Raw genomic sequence first — 24,217 nt, forward strand, 5'->3', positions numbered from 1 at the left:
CACACACCAGAAGGTGAGCGGGGTGGGGGTGAGTGAGCATTACTGCCTGTGCTCTGCCACCTGTCAGATCAGTGGTGGCATTAGATTCTCATAGGAGCATGAATACTACTGTGAACTGAGCATGTGAGGGATCTTGGTTGTGAGTTCCTTATGAGAATCTAATGCCTAATGTTCTGAGTGGAACAGTTTCATCCTGAACTGCCCCCCTCCACAGTCCACGGAAAAATCATCTTCCACGAAACTGGTTTCTGGTGCCAAAAAGCTTGGGGGCCGCAGTTATAGAGTGTTCCAGCACACGGAGCGCAACCACGAGATGTGCCTAGCGAGAGAAGCTGACTGGGCATTTGGAAAGTTGGGACAGGCAGATTGCTTCTCATCTCACTGGGACAGAGCTAATCTGCAGGCTAACTAATATCCTTACATCCACCACTTTCCAAATCACAGCAACTTGCTCAGAAATGTACCTTTCTCATTCCTGCCTCTTCAGGATATGGCTCACGTAGGCACCCCAGAAATGCCTGCTGAGTGAAATGATGATGTGTCCCTACAGAAATGATATTTTTCTCTGCAAGTGCACATGCCCCAGGTATTGCAAATCTATGATCTTCCCCCAAGAATAACCTCTGGTTCATTTTGGGTTGAGTCAGGATGTAACTAATTTTCACTACTTTTGCAGTTTATCACATCCTTGCTTCATCCTTGCTCTGAACAGTCAGCTAAGATATTATCTCCATGTTGCAAGTAAAGCAAAGTAGGCTCAGAGAGCCTGAAGAATCTTCTCAAGGCCACTCAGCCAGGAAGTGGGAGCAGAAGGATGTCAGCCCTGCTCTACTGAACTTCAAGATGCGACCAGTTCTGAACAGTAAAGGACTAACCTTGAGCAATGAAAGGTTTGGGCCTTGACTGTCTCCTGGGAGATCACCTCTAAGCACCTGGAATATCAAATATCATTTTTTGTTTGTTTGTTTGTTTTGAGTTGGAGTCTCGCTCTGTCGCTTAGGCTGGAGTGCAGTGGTGTGATCTCGGCTCACTGCAACTTTCACCTCCTCGGTTCAAGTGATTCTCCTGCCTCAGCCTCCCAAGTAGCTGGGACTACAGGCATGAGCCACTGTGCCCAGCTAATTTTTGTACTTTTAGTACAGAGGGGGTTTCACCCTGTTGGTCAGGCTGGTCTTGAACTCCTGACCTCAGGTGATCCATCCGCCTCGGCCTCCCAAGTGCTGAGATTACAGGCGTGAGCCACCATGCCTGGCCCATTTCTATGCCAATAATGTGATTTATCATGGAGACCTTGGGCCACACTGTATTGGCTGGACCTCTGGAGGGACTGAAGGCTAAGGTCAGCCCTGTGGGCAAGCAGTCAGGTCTATGGAATCGACCTAGACACCAATGTTCAAGCAAGCTCCCTTTGTTTTCAATCCTCTGTGCATGTTGCCATGTATCATTGCTGGAAGGAGTGTGTGTTGTCCATGTGACTTTCCTGGGAGACAACAACCAGATTCTTGCACCTGGAACTCTCCCAGACCTTCCTGTATGTACCTTTTCCTGTTGCTAAATTTAATCTGTAATCTTTTCTCTATAATAAGCCATAACTGAGTCTCACAGCTTTGCTGAGTTCTGTGAGTCCTTCCAGTAAATTACAGTGATGACCTCCTGCACTCCCAACTTTCCATAGTTTTTCTCTGCAACCCTGATGTGAGGGACAACAAGAAGGACTGATGGGGAACAGCTTACTGTTCAAAGACCAAAGGGTGTGGTTTGGATATCTGACCCCTCCAAATCTCAGGTTGAAATTGAATCCCCAGAGCTAAAGGTGGAGATTAACAGGAAGTGTTTGGGTCACGAGGGACAGATTCCTCATGAATATCTTGGTGTCATCTTAATGATAATGAGTGAGTTCTTATTCTATTAGTTCCTGTGAGAACTGGTTGCTTGGAAGAGCCTGGCACCTCCCTCCCCTTTCTCTGTCTCTGTCTTCCTCTCTGGCCATGTGCTCTCTGCACACACCAGCTCCCCTTCACCTGCCACCACGAGTGGAAGCAGCCTGAGGCCCTAGCTGGAAGCGGATGCTGGCACCATACTTTTTGTATATCTTGCAAAACTGTGAGCCAAATAAACCTCCTTTCCTTATAAATTATCCAGCCTCAGGTATTCCCTTATGTGAATAACAGCACAAATGACCTGAGATGAGGCCAGACCGAGTGGCTGCAGGTTGTGAACAGGGCGTGGGTGTGGGGTGAAAATGACTTTCCAAATAAAAAAAAGCTTGAGCCCAGTGGACAGCATATCTACCTTCCTTTCTTTGCTCTGTCAGTAGCAGGGTATAGCCCAAGAGACCTGCCCACCATCGTTGCCTGAGAATCAGTCCCAGCACATAAATACTGAGATACTTTCTGCTGTGTCATATGCTGTAAAAAAAGAAAAAAGTGAAGTGGGTTTCCTGTCAAGTTACCTGTCATCACAGTGTGTCCCTCTCTTCTGCTCCCTCCCCGCTCCTCCTTTTTCTTTCTTTTATATTTGAGGCCAGTCTAAAGTGTATGAACTTTACTGTTTTAGAATTAGGACAGTTTCACGGGACTGGGATGAGGGGAACTTGGCTCTGTCGATAACTCTGATACCTGGATTTTCTCCAAGAAATGAATTTCTTCGTCACCCATCTGCTGCCCCCAGACAGCATGACATTACATAACCTTACATAGATATTTATCACCTAAAACCTGCAGATGAGGGGGCCAGGACTGCCTAGGATTCCAGTGTCCCAGAAGACCACATCATTATTCAGGGCAACATTTGGAGCCCTTCTTGATCTTGGTTTTTATTTTTTATTATTTCCTCAGCTCTATGAAGATATAATTGACAAATAAAAGTATAGATATTTAAGACGTACAGTGTAATGTACAAAGATATATGTATACATTGTGAAATGTATACCACAGTCAAGCTAATTAACATATCTATCGCCTCACATCGTTTCCTCCTGGGACAACATGCACGAAGCTACATGACATTATGCTAAGTGAAATAAACCAGAAACAGAAAGACAAATATAAACTCTCTTCTATGGGGAATCTAAAAACATTGAACTCCTAAAAGCAAAGAGTAGAATGGTATTTGCCAGGGTATGTGAGAAGGGGGAACAGAGAGATGATCAAAGGGTACAAAGTTTCAGTTATCAGATGAGAAAGTTCTGGAGATCTAATGGATAGCATGGTGGTTACAGTTAATAATACTGTATCATGTAGCTGACATTTGTTAAGAGAGCAGACCTAGGTGTTCACTACACACACACACACACACACAGAGACTTATCTTGGTTTTAACCTTGGCTGCATATTAGTGTTCCTGGAGGAGTTTTTACAAAGTCCTGAAGCTCATCTCCATCTCCAGAAATTTTGATTTAATATTGGTGGGTGCTGGCACAGTAGTTCCTATAAGCCCCTCAGGGGTTCTTTATGCACTGGTGTTTGACAACCACACCTTGCAGCTTCATCCCTGGTTGCTGCCCTCCTGCAGACACCATGCCTTTTCCTGTCTACATAGCCTTCATCCCTGACTGCTGCCCTCCTGCAGACACCATGCCTTTTCCTGTCTACATAGCCTTCATCCCTGACTACCTGGTGCACTCTTCCTTCTTTGTCTACCTGGTGAGTACTGGTTCACTTTTTATGACCTGACTCAAGTGTTGCCTTTTTAAATCTTTCTAGGCTGTCTGATGCCAGGCAGAGGTGATTGCTGCCTCATCCGTGTTCCTGTAACACTTTCCAGACATTTGAAAATACTACAGAATTACAGTCTTTTGTTTATCAATCTGTTCACTTGAGAGTTGGGACTTTATCATAGTAATCTTTGTCTCCCTTTCACCTGTAGAGTCTGTGTCTGGTGTGGGATAAGCACTCAGTGAATTTTTAGTTTGATTAAATAGAGGTGCTCAGAATAGCTATCATGTCATTGAGGCTGAAATAGCTATTTCTTACAAGGCTGGTCTCTCTGCTTTGCTGTTACAGTTACTGCTTGGCAAATCAGTGTGCCTCATTTGTGCAAATGCCGTATCCCCACTTGAGTGTTGAAGTATTTTGTTAATTGCATGATTGCCTGTGGCCACAGTGTGTTGTTTTGTGGTATACCAAGCCAGAATTTAAAACCAGGACTGCAAGGCCTATCATCATTGGTCTGCAACAAGTCTGAGTAAACACAAATGCTAAAACGAGTCCAGGAACTCCATAGGTGTATACAAAAACCCAGAAGAGAGATTCTGTCTTGCAGTCTTCCCTAAGGTGCTATGATTTTAAATTAAGGACAAAATCCATTATCTAATTGTAATGTCTCTTTTTTGTTCCTGTTGATAGAAAGTTTCAACTACAGTGTTGTTCTGTGAAGGGGAATGGGTGCTGGAGAGCTAAGCAGGAAGCAGGAGGCAGGAGGGACTGTCTGCAGCAATCAGCAGGTGTGCACTGATGGCTGGGCTCCTACTGAGGGCAGTGGAAGAGGTGGTTGCTTTTGGTGGGGCCCATTCCAATTGCTCATTGCCTGGAAATTTTCAATTGTAAATATTTTCAGTGTTGTTCCTGTCAATAGGTTCTTGGAAGAACTGTTTGAGACATGAGAACACTAGAAGCAACATGTTAATCCACCAAGCTAGTTTTTAGTCTCCTTCCCTCTGATCAATCTGAGCAGTTTGGTGACAGATGTGGGTCAGGTGGAATGCAAGGCACACAGGAAACAGTCCCTGGGTAGCCCATGACTTCCTGGAGGACAGAAGGAATGGAGGTTGGGCCAATGCTGGGCATCTCTGAGAGATGACTGTGGACCAGAATCGGAAAGGGTTCACCAGTTAACATTCCCTTTGCCTACTACAACACAGTCACGCCAGATAAAAGCTTTTTCTCTCTTAGGTAACTGAGTATGTAGACAGCCATGTATATCATTGTCAGGCTGATATGGAAGTTCTTATTGCTCTGCCAACGTCAACATGCATTTTTCACCTTGTGGTCTAATACAGTGGTTTAATATAGATAGTGGTCTAACATAGATAGTGGGAGCTCCCACTATCGAGTCCACATTCCAGCCAATAGGAAGTCAAGAAGAGAAAGGGAACCTAGGCTTATTGTATGCCAAGGGCCTGACTCAGAAGTTACAACTCAGCACTTCTACTCCATACGATTGACCAGAATATAGACACGTGTCTACACCTAGCTTCAAGAGAAATTAGGAAACCAACTCTTTGGCTGAATGGCCCTATGCTTAGCAAAAATATTTATCATCTGGGAGAAGAGATATTGGGGAAGTAACCAGCTATCTTTGTCTCATAGATGTTTTCCTAGCTACAGCCCAAACTCAGAAAAATAGTGAAATTCCAGAAGTACTTGAGAGTAAAGTCAGAAAAAGACACATCTCCATATCTTAGATGCCATCTCAGAACAAGGAGGCAGTAGTTGATGTTAAACATATTAGCATTCTGAGGTTGCCTAGAAAATCTCAGCATCCATAAACAACGTTCCCTGTGTGATGCATGTATCATACAATATTTAATGTTTATTTAACTTCTTAATATAATTTTGTGGTGAGAATGTTTGCCCAATATTCCCCAGAGTACTAGGAAGGTAGTGTGTGTGTGGGAGAGGTGCAGGCAGGAGGAGGATTGTATATTTCCATAAAGTTAATTACCTGGAAGAAGACATAAAAATTGCACGAATGGAGATGCTTTATGTATAATTAACAGTTCCTATTTTTAAAAAGCCTTCATGATTTTATGTTTGTGTATAAATTATTTTTGTGTATATGTATATATGTGTATATATATATATATATATATATCTACTCACCTATACTTAACATGATCCTTGATGTAGTCATGTGATGTAGTTGGGAAAGCATCATTTCCATTTTATAAAAATTTGGTGATTAGATCTTGAACTTAAAGCTTGATGTTTCTTTTGAATATGGTTATCCCCTAACCATATGCAGGGGATTGGTTCCAGACCCCCTAAGCATACCTAAATCCACAGATGCTGTGTTCCTTTTATAAAATGACATTTGCATGTAACCTATCCACATCCTCCTGCATCGCATAAATCATGCCTAGATTACTTAATTTTTCACCAACCCAAAGCTTTTGTAAAAGTAAAAATAAAAAGTAGGTTACTAAAATACCTCATGTGTTGTAAAAGCTAAAAAAAAAAAAAAAAAGCTTGAGACTGTAGTAATAATAAATGAAACTGCTTGGTGGTGGGAGATGTCTTCGAAGCATAGGAAGGTAATTTTTATGTGGAAGGAATGTAAATGTGTGCAGCTAGAGGATGGACTGTAGTGGTTTTAAAACAGGTCTGCAAATTCATTGGCATTTCTCTCATCAAGTGATGGAGTCCAATTCTCCTCCCCTTGAATATGGGCTGACCTTAGTGACTCCATAATACATAGAATGTTGTGGCAGTGACCCATCAAGATTTTCAACATTAGGTCATAAAAGGCTATGTAGTCTCTGCCTGACTCTCTTGCAACGCTCACTCTTAGAAACCAACTGCCATGCTGTGAGGAAGCCCAAGATGCGTGGAAAGGATCCAGTATGTGTTCTGGCTACAGTTGCTAGCGTGGTCTTAGCCAATAGCCTGCATGAACCAAGAGACATGTGAACCAGCCTTCCTAATGACTCCAGGCACAGACACTGCTGGGCTTCAACTGCCTGAGACACCCTGAGTGAGAACCACATAGCTGAGCCCAGTAAACCCTCTAACAAGGAGATGATAATAAATGATTATTATTATATGCCTGGGAGATTGGGGTGGTTTCTTTCACAGCAATAAAAAATAGAAACATATTTGGAAGCTCAGAAATAGTGGAAGATGTGGAATGCTAGGGATAACATTCATTGGCTGTCAAGGTTACACAATTGGCCAAGTGACAGAAGGAGGGTTTGAACCTCCATTTTATGATATTTATTTCAGATTTTTTTTCCCACTTCTCAAAAGTTTCTTTCTTTGAATAGCCATTTAAAACTAGAACTCATTTGAGCTTCATTTACAGTACTTTTGGGATAAATCAAAGGTGTGGTGGATATTGCAAGCAGCAATGGCAAGCATTCTAGAGATTTTGTTTTGCTCACACATGTATACCAGGCACCAGAGTGTGCATGCATACACCTTTGTCCTTGCCATACCTAAGTTACTTTCCTGCCCTTGCTTCAAATCTTTGCTTTCACAAGTCACAAGATATTGGCCTGAACTTTCTCTCCTTTCCAGGAGGAAGGCTCTTCCTCAACTAGAATTGCATATAATTAGACATGCATATTAAGTACCATGACCTCAGGCCAAATGCTCTCATCTTTTCAACCATTTCACATATGTCATAGTTTTCAGATTGTTTTTACTTTTTTTCTTTGATTTTTTTAATTGTAAAATATATGTAATATTTACCATTTTAATCATTTTTGAATGTACAATTCAGTAGCATTAAGGATATTCACAGTGTTGTGCAACTATTACCACTATCCATTTTCTCTCTCTCTCTTTTTTTTTCTGAGATAGTCTCTCTCTCTGTCACCCAGGCTGTGGTCATAGTTCCCTGTTTGCTGAGTCCTCTTAAAATCTGTGTACACTGCTCCAAGGATTTGATATATAATATGTGCTTAATTATATGTTCGATCAAATTGAAGTCTGACCAGCACCAGGAAAGCAGGACCAACACTTTCCTCACTTCAGATACTTTTATTAATGCTTTTCCAAATTTCATAAATAATTTAAAGCTGACATCTTAGTGCTGACATGTTGACTATATATTTGTAGGTAAAGCCATAGTCAATAGCCTAATTAATTACTTCACATGCTCTGATGTCTCATCACATAGTAGATGAATTTTTAATCATTTTTGTTGTTTATTCATCAAGCGCTTACTTTGTGCTAGGGACTATGCCAACATCTTCACATGTCTGATCTTATGCTATCTTCTCAGAAGAGTAGACAATAATTGTTTTTATTTTCTCAGCATCCCTTTCCCCCCACCCCTTTTTTTTTGGTAAAAGCATCACAATTTTCCTCTGGTTAAGTACCTTTTCCTCATTGTTTCTGGATGTGTTCATGGTGGGAGTGTTCATCCAGTTTCTCTGCAAGAACTCCGCCTGGCCCTTCCAACACTAGCCAAGGAAGTAGGCACTGATCCAGGTTAGTTTGTTCAGACTCTTTCATGAGAACGGAAACTTGAGCAGAGCCTTACAGTGATGGCAGGCACTGGAATTTGAGCATACAGCAGTTATGTCCTGAAAATGTGCTCATTAGTTTTTGCAACCACATCCATCACCACTGGATGTGGTACATTTTTAGTACCTAGAGCAATTCCAGGTAATGCAGGCACTCAAAAATACTTGTGGAATGGACAAGCAAATGAATGAACCAATGCTCAGAGTATCTCTGGTTCATGTATTGTCCAAAGCCTGGTTATCCAAATCTTTCTTTAATTTGCTGAACTCCAGGAATGTTTCCATTAAGTTAGGCAGAGTCTATTTCACCTGTTTTATAGCCAGGATACTCTAAACTGATAAAAATGGATGCCATTGACTCCTCTTATTGATAGGGCTTTTTTTTTTTGGAGTAGAAAAGGAGGTATAGGTATTGCCTATACAATTGACCCTTGAGCAACACAGATTTGAGCTGTGTGGGTCCAGGTATAGGCAGATTTTCTTCTGCCTCTGCCACCCCGAGACAGCAAAGACCAGCCCCTCCTCTTCCTCCTTTTCAGCCTACTCAACATGGAGACGATGAGGATGAAGACCTTTATGATGATCCACTTCCACTTAGTAAATAGTAAACATTTTTTCTTTATGATTTTCTTAATAATATTTTCCTTTCTCTAGTTTATTATAAGGATACAGTATATTAATACATATAACATACAAAATATGTGTTAATGGACTGTTTATGTTATTGACAAGGCTTCTGGTTAATAGAAGGCTATTAGTATTTAAGTCTTTGGGGAGACAAAATTTGCATGTGGATTCTGGACTGTGCAGGGTTTTGGAGTCAGTGCCCCTAACCTCCATGTTGTTCAAGGACCAACTGTATCTACTATTTGTTGGAGCCTCTGTCCCACTTGTCCTTGTCATGCATTACCTCATTTGTCCTTCTCTGTTGAATGTTCCATAATTGCACCCTATCAAGCATGGATGTTACATACTAAGTTATCTTTTGGGAATCAGTGTCAACATAAAAAAAGAAAGAAATGTCAATGTCAAAAAAAAAAAAAAAAAGGAAAAATCAGCTTGTCCCCAGTATATGTTAGCTTGGAAGCACAAAACTCTATTTGATATTTTCAGCGGGATGTCATGGTGGCGGGGGTCTGCCAATATTGGCATTTGATCTTCCTATTTCTACCCTAGAAGTGGAGATGGAAATCAAACCAAACCAGCAGGCTAGTGTAGCATAGGACAGTGTCATTCACCATTTAGTAAACAATCAAGTACTTATTGTAAATATGGAACTTGCACTGGGGATTGGTCTGGAGCAGATGGGGACAAGCGGAAGCAACAGAGTGATAGTAATGATTACAGGGAGGGTTACAGAGGCAAGGGCCTGGGCATTTTTTGAGGAAGGAATCATTGGAAGTCATCTGTTCACTTGGTCTTTAGGAGATCTGAACTCAAAAGGTGGTTAGAATTTCTAGTAATGAATAGCCCATTACCAAACACCTCTTTAGGCACACTGGACACCTCAATATCTCCAAAGATATTTTTTCATAATTTATTCATTTTATTCATGCTGTGACCTCCTCCTGAAATGGCTTACTTCATAATCTGTTTCTCTGAGTCTTTCAGGGCCCAACAAAAAAATTAAAAAAACTTATATCAGGGGTTTCATCTTCTCTGATTTCTAAGAAAGCAAATTGCATAGTGCAGGGCAGGAGACAAAGGCGCTGGCTTCAGACAGATAACGTTGTGAGCCCAGGCTCAGATGTTTTATATGCTGACATGATAGTTAACTTTCCTTAGTCTCAGTTATCTCTTCTGTAATATGGGGATGACGGTGATAATAATAATAATATCTTTTAGGGTGATGGCCAGGATTAGAGAGATACTTCTAGTAGCTGCCATATGATGGGACATTGATAATTGATAGGTATTTATGGGACATTGATAATTGATAGCTCTTTTGTATCAGTGCCACAGTCCAGCATAATTTCATTCCTCAGGATTCCTTTAATGGCATCATATAAGTTGCAGTCATTGTAACTTTTACTAGACTGACCTTGCTTCCTGATTTCTAGTCTCTATCTTAAGTCATAGCTGTAGTTACATCTATATGTATCTTTATGTCCCAAGTTCCCAGATGGCAGAGATTAGCTTTAACAGGTATTGTGCAAAGGTACCCAATAAATGAATGCCAAACAAAATAAAAAAAAAGAGAAATATCTTTAAGTGATTTTTAGCTCTACTGGTTTTGTAGTTTTATAAGGTTTTAGCAGATAAATTAAAGCTTATTTTTATGATTTTAAATTTTGCTTCTATAGAGCACTTCTAATAGATTCTTTTCCATGACATCATTTTTTTAATATGCACAAACATCACCTCATTTGATCTCCTTGGTTCCCCTACAAGGCAGATATTATTGGTACTTCCTGATTATAGTTCGTGAACTGAGGCGCCAAGAGGCAACAGAACTTCCCAGTCATAGCATGGTGTACCGGGAAGCAGGCATGAGAGCTGATGTCTGTGCTCTGCCCTCTCTCCTGAGCTGGGCTGACTCCCTCGAGAAAGTCCTAAGAGATAATGGATGTGAAAATCCTCTATAGACTCTAGAGTGGAATATGAATGTAGGGGATTATTGCTATTATTTCTAGGGCAGGCAAGCTATAACCTCTTGTGGAACCATTTATCAACCAGGAAATCCTGTTGCTGTTCACTGAATTGTACCCCTGTGACCCAAAAGATAATGTATTTCCCAATGTAGTTAACTTAATACTATTGGCTGACCTGTACCTTGAACTGAGCTGGGTGAGTAATATTTAAATGCGGAGCCTGACAGCTCATAACCCACGGCGGCTTACTCCCCCTGTGGCAAGCTGCTGAGCCAGGGAGGGAAGAACTGTGGAATGCGGGGATGAATAAGGAGAGAGGGATGGTGTTCCTCCAAAAACAACCCATGGCTTAGATTTGTTTTTGATAGTTTGATGAAAGGAACATGTTTGTTCCTTTTGATTATCAAGAGTGCTCCTTGGGTTACCTCCCACAGATACCCTTGGATTGTCAATTTCAGCTGCTCTCACACTGGGTCAGAACCATTCCATGTTGATTTAAAAACCCAGTGGGGGATCATCTGACTGGCATTTGATATCATGGTTCAACAGCCTGCTGGATCCTCCATATGCCTGCAAAAAAGGAAAATGCTTGCTGGACACTTCTGCAGGCCAGAGGCAGTGGGAGGGGAAGGGAGGGTTTTTTCTGCTTTAATCTCTTAAATACAGAGCTGAAAGTACAATTGAGTCATACAATTAAGAGTATGTTTAAAATAGAAGGGAGTTTAGACATCAGTGCAAAGACCCTAATTTTATAGACAAGGAAATGGAGACTCAGAAGGGTGAGCAATTTGCCACACAACTTGATGCCTAAATTCACCAAATTTAAATGAATGATTCATCTAAATCAGTTAGATGAGACATTTCTTATTCCCAGTTTCCAATTCTTTTTGCTCTATCATGCTGCCAACTACTAAGGATGACATCTGCCCAAGCCCATGTAAAAGTGACCAAAAAGGGCAGTCCTTAGAGAATTATTTTCTCTTTTGTGTTCTAATAACCATCAATCAATCAATGAACAGACATGAGCTTTACTCTGCACCTGACACAGAGCTTGGAGCTGTAAAGGGGAATCTAAGATCTTCTCAGTGAAGTGACAACTTCAAGTCATGCTAAGATAAACCAGGCATGGTGACTCATGCCTGTAATCCCAGCACTTTGGGAGGCCAAGGCAGGTGGATCACTTGAGGCCAGGAGTTCGAGACCAGCCTGGCCAACAAGGTGAAACTCTGTCTCTAGTAAAAATACAAAAATTAGCCAGGCATGGTGGCAGGTGCCTGTAATCACAGCTGTTCGGGAGGCTGAGGCAGGAGAATTGCTTGAACCCGGGAGATGGAGGATGCAGTGAGCCAAGATCACACCACTGCATTCTAGCCTGAGTGACAGAGTGAGATTCTGTCTTAAAAAAAATGATAAAAAAATAAAAAACATATTAAGAGAGTGACCAACTACCAGTATAATTGTTGAATAATGGGTGGAACACACTATATTATTTGGGTATTAATTTAAGCCATTGCTTCTCATGTTTTTCAAGGTTGATACAAAACCAAAAAGAGTGCTTTGTTTCTGGACCTTTGGGTAGAGAGGGCAATAACTAATCATGACTGATTCTCTATGAGTTCTGAACCAAGTAAAAAATAGCCCCAGGAACCAGATAATAATTCTAAGGAAGCCAGTTTTATTGCCAGCAAAGCTGCAGTTGGACAGTTGAGCTTGGCACCATGGCTGAAATGGACCACGTTACCCAATGCAGGACCTGGAAAAAGCATATCCCATGGGGGCAGGATGTAGAAGACAGCTCACATGTGACCCTCATGAAGACAAAGGTGGGAATTAGAGAAGACACAGAGTTTGGGCTCCAGAAAGGGAGAGGGAAAGAAGAAAGGAAGAGATGTGTTGTCCTGTCCTAGTAAGACAAGCCTCACCTCCTCGTGAGAAGTGGAAAGGACAAGGAGAGGATGAACATTCCTATTGCAATGGCCAAGGAAGGATCATGCAGAGAGGAAGAAAGGTTCTCCTATAACTTTAGGAAACAAGAGTGAGTGCAAGCAAAATGCAGACACAAAACTACTGAGTAGGTTGTGGAATCTATGCTGCAGAGATGGAGAGAGGATATAGGATCCTCCCTTTTTGTTTTTTATTTTAACTTTATTCTTGCCTGTGGTAAAATACATATAATAGAAAATGTACCATCTTGACCCTTTTTTAGTGTACAGTTGAGTAGGATTAAGTATATTTCCATTGTTGTGCAACCAATCTCCAGAACTTTTTCATCTTGCAAAAGTGAAACTCTGTATTTATTAAACACTAACTCCTCATTCCTCATTTTCCTTAGCCCTGGTAACCATCAGGTCTCTATGAATTTGACCACTCTATGTACCTCTTATAAGTGTAATCACACAGTATTTGTTTTTTGGTGACTGGCTTATTTCACTTAGCATAATGTCCTCAAGTTTCATACATTTTTTAGCGCGTGTCAGAATTTTCTTCTTATTTGAGGTGGAATAAAACCACATTGCATGAATAGGCCACATTTGGTTAATCCATTCATCCATCAGTGTACATGTGGGTTGCTTCCACCTTTTGGCCATTGTGAGTAACACTGTTAGAAATGTGGGAACATAGGTATACAAATATCTCTTCAGATCCTGCTTCCAATTATCTTGGATATATACCCAGAAATTGAACTGTTGGATCAAGTCCCCGCAATTTTGACAAAAAAGCTTGATGTTCTCAAAAGATTAAGTAGAATTTGGAGACCAGAAATCTACAGGTTTGCAGAGTAAGAATGGATGCGCTCTGCTTTCCCAGGGGATGAGCGACCAGGTTTTATTTATTTATTTATTTATTTATTTATTTATTTATTTATTTTTGAGACAAGGTCTCACTCTGTCGCCCAGGCTGGAGAGCAGTGACATGATCTCGGCTCACTGCAACCTCTGCCTCCTGGGTTCAAGTGATTCTTGTGCCTCAGCCTCCCGAGTAGCTGGGAATACAGGCGCATGCCACCATGCTCAGCTAATTTTTGTGTTTTTAGTACAGATGGGGTTTCACCATTTTGGTCAGGCTGGTCTCAAACTCTGAGCTCAAAGGATCCACCCACCTCTGCCTCCCAAAGTGCTGGAATTACAGGCATGAACCACCATGCCAGCTGTGACAAGGTTTTAAATAGCAGTAAGGAAGGGTTAGGGAGGCAGTATGGTCCTTACTATGGAGTAGCCTCCAGAGGCTATGAAAAGAGCCTGTGGCCTTGGCTGGTATGAGAGTAGGAGGGAGAAGGATTCCTGCCTCTCTTCAGATGGCAAGGGATGAAAATGTGGTGAGGACTCAAATTTGTACCCAGGAGTGTATTTTGTTTTTAATTCTTATTCAAAGTAGGGTATACCTTTGCTTGCAAGTGAAGGGTAGGGATAGAGGATGTAAAATATCTTTTGTTTAACACAAAGAAAGGAGGGGCCCAGGATGGTTCTAAACATTCCACAATGCACAGGATACCCCTACAGCAAGACTGAAAAAGTGGGATTTGTTATGTTTTCTGCTGAAGGTAAAGTCTAATTTCCTTTTTACAAATACCTGCTAAGATGCCTATTCCTGTCTTATTTTATTGATTAGGCATGTGAGAGGTGGCTGTCCTGAATGATTTAACTGACTGCCCAGAGATTTAGTGCTACGATCAGGTGTCCTTACTCCTAAGATTATTTCCTGTTGTTTGCACCTTGAAGGGTCAGATAAAAAGAGGTCACTGAGGATCAAAATTACCAATAAAGAAGGAGAAAGAATGAGTATGTATTCTGTGCTCACTGTTCTGGGTGAGCACTGTTCTGGGACCAGCTCTTTACTGCAGTTTGGTAAATTGAAATTCAGAAAACCAAATAGCCTGTGAAAGGTCCCGTTTGAACTCAGGCATATATTCGACTTGGCTCTCATCTTTAAAACGCACTGCTCCTTTTTAGAAAATGAGTGATTAAAAATTAGTTCAAAAGCTTCAATAATAAAACAGCAATATCTAGACACTCCAGTCTTCTATTTATTCACTGAAAATAGTATTTTGAGTGCCTACTCTGTATCACATGCTGTGCTACGGGCTGAAGGTACACTGGTCCTGTAGACACACTCTCAGATCAGTTGAGCAGGGTGAGGCAGGTTACTAAAATGCCATTGTCTTATACTCCAAATATCCCATAGACACTGTGTGTGTGATTGTGTGTGTGTGTGTGTGTGTGTGTGTAAGACAGCTCCCTCATGTTTTGATGACTGAGCACTGTTTGCTTCTTTTCTTCAGCTGTTTACCTGCAACCTCTTGATCTCAGGCATTTTGACATGAGTCTGTGAGGATGATCAAGGGACAATTCTGAGTGCAGCACCATATTAGGCAGCAGAGTTGCTGTGGCTCGACAAAACTTGTGTGCTTGTGTCCCTTCCCTGAAACCGAGTGCTTTCCCTTAGGGGAATAGGGGAGTGAAAAAGAAAACAAATCCTGTTTCTTTTCTTTACTCATTACACTTTACTTCTGGTCACCAAAATGTGTAGGTTTTTCTCCCCCACATTAAGGAATTCTCTTCTCCTCAATGGGCACTGACTGTGTCCTAATTTAACTCAGTTCTGATTCTGTCTCTAGATAGCATCAGATTCCACCAAAAGGGGTAAGCTTCACAAGACTGCACCCCATTTCAGACGCCAATCTCAAGTGGTGGAGCCCCAGGTTATCCACAGCTCCTGTTTAACTTGGCTAAGAATGAAACTAAAATATTGCACCCCAAAATATACTGCTTTGACATATTTTGAGATGGCTGTTCAGAGAGTATGCAACCAGAAGGATCTCTGAAAAAGCTGTCTTTCGTGGGGGAGATTAGCGCCTGGGAAAATATATCTGCATTGATGCTGCCAGGCTTTCTTTGAGGTCCTCCCTTTTCCAGGTCCAGAAAATATTAACCAACAGCCTGACACCTTTAAAGGTCTCAAAGACATGTTTACCAACTATTCTCTTTGAGGGCTGCTACCTGTGAGGTTTCACCTCCATAACAAAACCACCTTTGCTAGCCAGGCCTCTCTTTTCTCCCTCCCATAACCTATATTGTTATTATTACTCAATTTACCACCATAACCTGTTTTTGGCCATGCTCCAAGCCTCCATTCTTTCTGTATCCTCAAGATAGTAGATAAGCCTCCGTAACCAATTGTGGGGTTGGGGTAATCATTCTATGATTCTTCCCCCTGCATGTTAATAAATGTGTATGCCATTTCTCCTATTAATCTGCCTTTGTCATGTTAATGGAAAACACAAACTCTGCAAAAATATTTTTTAAAAGTTATTTCTGAGACAATAAGAATGACCACAGGCCTGGGAAGCAGGGTCCTCAGGCTCAGGGAATACTGAGAAAGTGTGTCCAAGGCTGTTGGATTACAGTTTAGTTTTATACCTTTTAGGAAGGTGAGAGTTATAGGAAAATATATAAATCAATATGTGGAGGATATATATTGGTTCAACCAAGAAGACGGGATGTCTTGAAGTGGGGGCTTATACCTTATAGGTTCAGACATTCTTTGATTTGCAATTGGTTAAAGGAGTAAGGCTCTGTCTAAAACTTGGAGTCAGCAGAAAGAAATTCTTAAGATAAGGATTTATGTAGCAAGGGTGATGGCCTGTGGATGTGACTTAACCCTTACCTTGTGTGGCCTTAGGTCTTGTTTATAATTTGGTATCTTATTGCCACAAATAGTCTTTTTGTCAGCCTTATGATCTCTATTTTAACATCAATGCTGGTCAGTTGTTATGTCTAAACGCCAAAAAGGAAGAGGTACAATGAGACATGTCCAACCTCCTTTCCATTTATGGCCAGGAACTCAATTTTTTAACGTTTCTTTGGAGTCCCCTTGGACAAAAGCGTGTCTGTTCAGTTGGTGGGGGGCTTAGGATTCTATTTTTAATTTACAATCAGTTGACTTTTAGTGAATCTTTAAAGAGCAAAGGGGAAGGTTTCTCTTAACCCCTAGAGCTCCCGAACAGAGGTTCCCATGATGCCCTCCTTGTGTTCAATCATTTGCTAGAACAGCTCACAGAACTCATTAAAACACAACATATTGGATTACCAGTTTATTACCAAAAAATACAACTCAGGAAGAGCCAAATGAGGGGACGTGTAGGGCAAGGGATAGGGAAGGTGTCTGGAGTTTCTGTGCCCTCTCAGGGCAAGGCCACCCTCCTGCACCTCCACGTGGTCACTAAAAGGAAATTCTGTGAACCTCTTTCTTTTGTCTCTTTCTTGTGGGTTTTTTGGAGGATGCATTACACAGGCATGATTTATTAAATCATTGGCTAATAGTGATCAATTCAACCTTCAACCCATCTTCCCTCTCCAGAGGTCAGAGGGTGGGGCTGGAAGTTCCAACCCTGTAATTATGTGGTTGGTTCCCCTGGCACCCAGACCCCATCCTGTAGTTGTCTGTGGTTTTTCCAATAATCACCTCATTCACGTAAGCTCAGGTGTGTGTGAAAAGAGTTTGTAATGAATAACAGTAGACTCTACTCTCACCTTTACTGCTTAGCTCACTTAGGAAATTCCAAAGGTTTTTGGAGCTCTGTACCAGGAACTGGATGAAGACCAAATACATACTCCTTTTTATAAATCACAATATCCTATGGAGTACTGAGGTTAAGCACATGGACTCGCTGATCAGACAGGCCTGGGTTTAAATCCCCCATTTACTACCTATTTGGATTTGAACAAATGGCTTAACTTCATTGAGTCTCTGTGAAACTCTTTGCAAAGATCATGACAGTGGGGGAAACCTAGCATGGCTGACTCCATTTTGCCTCTAGCCTCACAGCCTGGCTGTCTTCACTCATTGCTGGACATAGGCCAAGCTAACTACAGGAGAAATTTAGTTTACAATTTAACTTTGAAGCAAGGATAATAGCAGTCCCTCCCTAAAACTGATCCCCTCTTTCTCTGGGGTGCTAAAACCACCTCTGTAAGACTAATAAAAGGCTACTAGATTGGGATTATGGGAGGAGCCTGAATCCTGCTAAAATGTAGTGATAGTTTCCATAATCCCTTACTGACCAGGAGTCATGTGGCCAGAGGTCACAAGATTTGTGACTTCTCCAATCGTTACTATAAATAGCATCACTATTGGGGAACCTAAGATTGATCTTTGAGCTATTTTTCAGACTTTTGCATATCAACTGCTGATTCCACCTAGATTTGTGACTCATGATTCAACTTATCTTGTGGCTCCCCAACCCAGAAGCAGACTCAGTACAGGAGGACTGTTTTCCACACCTCTATGATTGCACCCCCAACAAATCAGCAGCACCCATCCCCCACACCCCTGCCCACCAAACTATCCTTGAAAAACCCTAACCTCTGAGCCTTCAGGGAGACTGATTTGAGTTACAACTCTAGTTGTTTCATGTGGCTGGACTCACATTAATTAAACTCTTTACTGCAATACAATGGTCACAGTGAATTGATTTGGTCTGTGCAGTGGTCAAGAAGAACCTGTTGGGTGATTACATCTGCTTCTTCATATGTAATGCAGAGATGTTCAGAGTTAAGACCATGTCAGGACACTTATGGGAGGCCTAAATGAAGTGATGTAAGAAGCATTCCACTCCAGGGTAACTTGCATTGACACCATAGGGCCTGAGGTGGGCATGGAATAAAATGCTTAACAGAAATAGTACAAATACAAATACCAGGGCCTTTAGCAGCAGTTTCCTTCTCTGAGCCAACAGGGGAAGGGGCGGATGGAACCAGCCATGGGCATGAGAGGCGAGAATGAAATGTCCAAGGGATCTTCAAGGACAGCAGAGGCATTGCGTAGGGGCAGCCTGAGCAAGTCCACATTAGAAACCTTCTTGAGACTGTCCAGAGGGTAGGGGACACACTTTCAGTCAAGTCTTGTCTTTCAGCGTGGAGTGAGCCAGAAAAACAGTGATGTCTTTTTTTACCCCTAGGCCAGGGAAACCACAGTAAACATACGCATCATGTTATGGCTGACTGAGAGTCAATGCTAGCAATTTCAGACAGACCCAATGTTATAAATTTACCCAAGACTATTTCAGGGGCCCTGGGATAACAGTGGTAGAAAGTGAACCCAGAGACAGATGGGCAATGGCTTCAAATATTAGTTTCAACACTAAGTAGCATATTTGGAAAGTCACGTAACCTCTGAGCCTCAGTTTCCTCATCTACAAATTGGAGAAAATACTGTTTCATATGGTGGCTGTGGGTCTTAAATATAATCAAGTTTCCAAAAGCAGTTTTCAAACTGTCAATCCCTGTGCAGATTTGAGAGGTTGTTATGTTATTTCTAAGTAGGCAGTGCTACTGTGGATTTTAGTTTAGTGGAAAGAAATTCTACTAGTTCATGCTCTACACGGTAGAATCTTTGAACCTTATATTCTCACTCATCAAACACCTTAAACTGTGGAGGTGCCTAGAGTGGCAGAAACAGAAAAATCTATCATCTAATTCAAAGCATCGTTTTCTTTGTAGCTCACTGGAAAGGGAGTGGAGAGCACTTCTTTTGTTGGGTTTGCTTAATTCAAGAGGGAAAAAGAAAGTCACAAATGAGAAATGCAAATCTAAGAAGACATCTAGCCTCGTGCCTGGCTTTAATAATTGCTCAGATAAGAAAGTCTAGTATCCATCCATACCTCTCCACACATTCACTCACATATTTAGGGTCTAAGTTTCTGTTCAGTGTCACTGATGGAAAGATCCACCTTGGACTTATTCTATGACTGCTCTTTGTTTATTTTTCATTATTTTATCACTATTTGTTTTACTTCATTTGGGCTGCTATTACAAACTGCCATAGAACGGGTGGCTTATAAAAAACAGTAATTTATTGCTTACAGTTTAGAAGGCTGTGAAGTCCAAGATCAAGGTGAGTGCAGATTCGGTGCCTGGGATGGTCCATTTCCATCAGGACATCCTTCTGATTCACAGACAGCTATCTCCTCACTGTGACCTCACATGGCGAAAGGGGAAGGGAGTTCTTTGGGGCTTATTTTATAATGGCACTAATCCCATTCTTGAGTGTAGATGCTAATCTACCTCTAAAACCCACCTCCAAATGCTATCACATCTATATTATGTCCCCCCACATTTGGGATTAGGTTTAAACATATGAAGTTTGGAGGCACATAAACAGTCAGTCTATAGAACTATTTGAAATTATCTTACAGTTTTATTTATTTGTTTGGTTGATTACTATATTTTTGCCTAGTGAGGAGAACATGGAATGATCCCTAAGGTGGAGCAGGAAGCTGTCAAGAGAGGGGAAAAGGTGAAGGATTCCTGGAGGCTGCTCAGCAATCCATCTAAGACAAAATGCAAAAGAACCTGTTAAAGATCTTTCCCCACCCTGGTGGCCTGGGGAACACATCACATTTGGAGAATTGAAGAAATCTTAAAATGCAAGCATATTAAGCCCTTTTTCCCCAAATCACTTAAGGTATCTAATACTTATTAAATAATTATGTGTGCATGTATTAGGCACTGGACTCAACACTCTACCCACATTATTCCATTGAGTTTTCACAGCAAATGTGTCCTATTGTATTCCCATTTTACACACGGAAAAACTGAGGCTCAGGGAATTGAATGGACTTGCCCAGATTGTTAAGTGGTGGATCTGCGAAGGGAGGCCAGTGAGCCTGACTCAGAATTTGGTGCTTTAAACTATCATTGGCAATTGCACATGAATTGTCTACCTTTTCTGACAGCTTCATAGAGACATGTAAAAATATTGGTGCTCCTCATGGATCTATCTTGAGCCCACTTTTATGATTCTTACCTTACACACTTACAGGGGGGTTGATCTGTTATTTCCTCTGCATGAAATTCCATGTTTATGTTTTTCAGCTTCATATTTCTGTATCCAGCTACCTGCTGCTGTCTTTATCTGCTTCCCTATTTAAACTTCAACTCAGCATATTCACAACTGAATTTACTCCTTTTTTCGCAAATCTTCTTTCCCTCAAATATTCCCTGCCATAGTCGAATGACGCCCTCAACCACCCAGTTGCCCCAGGGGGAACCTGAAAATTATTCCTAAAATCTGCTGTGTTAGGCTGTTCTTGCATTGCTATGAAGAAATATCTGATATTGGGAAATTTATAAAGAAAAGAGATTTAATTGGCTCACAATTCTGTAGGCTGTACAGGAAGCATGATGCTGGCATTTGATTGGCTTCTGGAGAGGCCTCAGGAGGCTTACAATCATGGTGGAAGGCAAAGGAGGAGCAGGCATGTCTCATGGCAAAATTAAGAAGCTAGCAAAGGTTGTGGGAGGGGTTGCCACACACTTCTAAATGACCAGATCTTGAAAGAACTCACTATCACAAAGATAGCACCAAGCCATGAGAGATCTGCCCCCGTGATCCAAACACCTCCCACCAGGCCCCACCTCCAGCATTGGGGATTACAATTCAACATGAGATTTGGGTGGGGATAAATATACAGACTGTATCACCTCCCTCCCTCCCCATATCTTGGAATGTGTTCTTCTTTAGTCTTGCTCCACTATATTTTGTCCATTCTGGTTGACATTGCCTGTTTATTATTTTTGATCATTGCAGCTGTTTTTAAACTGTTTTTCTTATCTTTATTATCAGTCTCACAAGTCTACCTCATTTAGAGCTACTAGAAGTTGTTTTATTAAAAATTCATACTTAAATGCAAATCTCAAGGCACAGTGGCACTGTGGCTGGACCATAGGGCTGGTGCCACCATGCTGGTCACCAGGAAGACTTTCTGTTGGCACTGGGATAACTCAGAGTCAGAGGAAGATGAAGATGATGCAGAGGAGGTTCAATTAAAACTGGAATAGACCAGAGAAGTACATAATAGAAGGAAGAGATTCAACGGGTGCTGTCGCCCTGCTGTTGGGAAAGAAGAGACCACTCAGATCCCTTTCAGATGAAGATAGGTGATGTGGATATGAAGAAACTGAAGGAAAAGAGCAAAGATAAAATCAGTATAGAGGAAGACTTTCACTTGGGGACATCATTTTCTGCAGAAACCAACTGAAGGGATGAGGATGCAGACATGATGAAGTACACTGAGACAGAGCTAAAGAAGAGCAAAGGGATCGTGGAACATGAGGAACTGAAAGTCAAGCCAAGGAATGCAGAGGATTGTCTTTATGAACTTCCAGAAAACATCCACATTTCCTCAGCAAAGAAGACCAAGAAGATGTTTTCCAAGCAGATGCTGAGTGGCATTCCTGAGTTGGACCTTGGCATCAATGCTAGAATAAAAAATATCATTTCTTCAGAGGATGCCAAGGTCCATCTGCTGGCAGAGTAGCAGAATAAGAAAAAAGACAGTAAGCTATCCTTCATGCCTACCAACATGGCTGTGAATTACGTGCAGCAGAACAGATTTTATCATGAGGACCTCAACGTTCCCATAGAGAGAAACACAGAAGAACCCAAAACCAGACTCTTGAGGGTAGGCGACACGGAGAAGCTAGGTGACACAGAGAAGGCAGAGGCTGAGAGGTCCCCTCCTAACCACAAGCATCCTGATAAGCAGAAGGCCACTGATGACTATCGTTATAAAAAGGTCAAGAATATGAACAGGCAGTACTGAGCTGTGCAGAATGGGATGTAAATATTGCCTTCCTCTCCCTCTCTCCATTCATCCCATGAAAAATGGCTTCCTGGACTGAGAATGCTCAGTTGCTAGCAGAGAGTTCCAGAAACAGACTCTATTAGGCCTGCTGCTTACCTGTTGGATTTTTTAAGCACTAAATTGGTAACTTTTTGAAACAAAGCAATGCATAATGTCTCATTTGGGGGCAAACTCTATTTTTGTGAACATTATTAAATCTTGTTTGTAAATACATTGACTTTCTCTTAATATTTGCTCCAGGTCAAGAAGAAACAACTCTGTATTCCTAGTGTGATAATATCCTTTAGATTATGCTTTTATTATTATATATGCAATCATGTCTTCTAATTTCACATATTTGGAATGGGGTCAGAAATGCATTCTTTATTAATTAGAGTGGATCCAGTTGACAGAAAAATCTAGGATGAGATCACAAGGATACTGGTGTTTTCTGACTTTCACAAAATCACCTGTTGCTTTTCATTAAAAAGAACAAAGCAAAAACAAGAAAAATATCAAATGCGAACCTCATTGTATTACTTCTATATGATTTCTTCTTACTCTGAATTCCTGTAGCCTCTTAGCCCTTGACACATATTTTCCTACTCTATAGTTCAAAAAATGCCACCTGTGTATCTTGTCTCTTTCTTTCTTCTTTTCCTCTCTCATATCTTTTCCTTGTGCCTTCCATGAATTTTCTGTAGCCTCTTCTATTTTTTTCTTTTAACTTTTATTTCAGTTTTAGGGGTACATGTGTGTTTGTTATATGGGTAAACTCATGTCATGGAATTTTGTTGCGCAGATTATTTCATCATCCAGGTGCTAAGCATAGTGCCCTATAGGTATTTTTTCTGATTCTCTCCCTCCTGCCCTGTCCACCCTCAAGTAGGCCCAAGAGTCTATTGTTCTCATTTTTGTGTCCAAATATTCTTATTGTTTATCTCTCACTTTTAAGTCAGAACATGCAGGATTTGGTTTTCTGATCTTGCATTAGTTTGCTAAGGATAAAGGTCTTTAGCTGCATACATGTTGCTGCAAACAGCATGATCTCATTCTTTTTTATGGCTGCATAGTATTCAATGGTGTATATATACCACATTTTCTTTATTTAGTCTACCATTGATGGGCATTTAGGATGATTCCACGACTTTCCTATTGTGAATAGTATGTAGCCTCTTCTTTATGCTAGACTGTGAAACTGACATTATGAGAAGATTTATACCATCACACCAGTTAGAATGGCGATCATTGAAAAGTCAGGAAACAACAGGTGCTAGAGAGGATGTAGAGAAATAGGAACACTTTTACACTGTTGGTGGGACTGTAAACTAGCTCAACCATTGTGTAAGACAGTGTGGTGATTCCTCAAGGATCTAGAACTAGAAATACCATTTGACCCAGCCATCCCATTACTGGGTATATGCCCAAAGGAATATAAATCATGCTGCTATAAAGACACATGCACACATATGTTTATTGCAGCACTATTCACAATAGCAAAGACTTGGAACCAACCCAAATGTCCATCAATGATAGACTGGATTAAGAAAATGTGGCACATATACACCATAGAATACTATGCAGCCATAAAAAATGATGAGTTCATGTCCTTTGTAGGGACATGGATGAAGCTGGAAACCGTCATTCTGAGCAAACTATCGCAAGGACAGAAAACCAAACACCACATGTTCTCACTCATAGGTGGGAACTGAACAATGAGAACACTTGGACACAGGGTAGGGAACATCACACACCAGGGCCTGTTGTGGGGTGGGGGTAGGGGGGAGGGATAGCATTAGGAGATATACCTAATGT

At 41.3% G+C, this 24,217-nt stretch overlaps 1 pseudogene; it reads left to right on the forward strand.

Moving 5' to 3' along the window:
• The first annotated feature begins 21,518 nt into the window (after positions 1–21,518).
• On the forward strand, positions 21,519–22,381 carry LOC100991690 (splicing factor C9orf78-like; annotated as a pseudogene).
• Positions 22,382–24,217: the final 1,836 nt, after the last annotated feature.

This window comes from Pan paniscus, chromosome 3, assembly GCF_029289425.2.
Source record: "Pan paniscus chromosome 3, NHGRI_mPanPan1-v2.0_pri, whole genome shotgun sequence".
In the NCBI taxonomy this organism is placed as follows: Eukaryota; Metazoa; Chordata; class Mammalia; order Primates; family Hominidae; genus Pan; species Pan paniscus.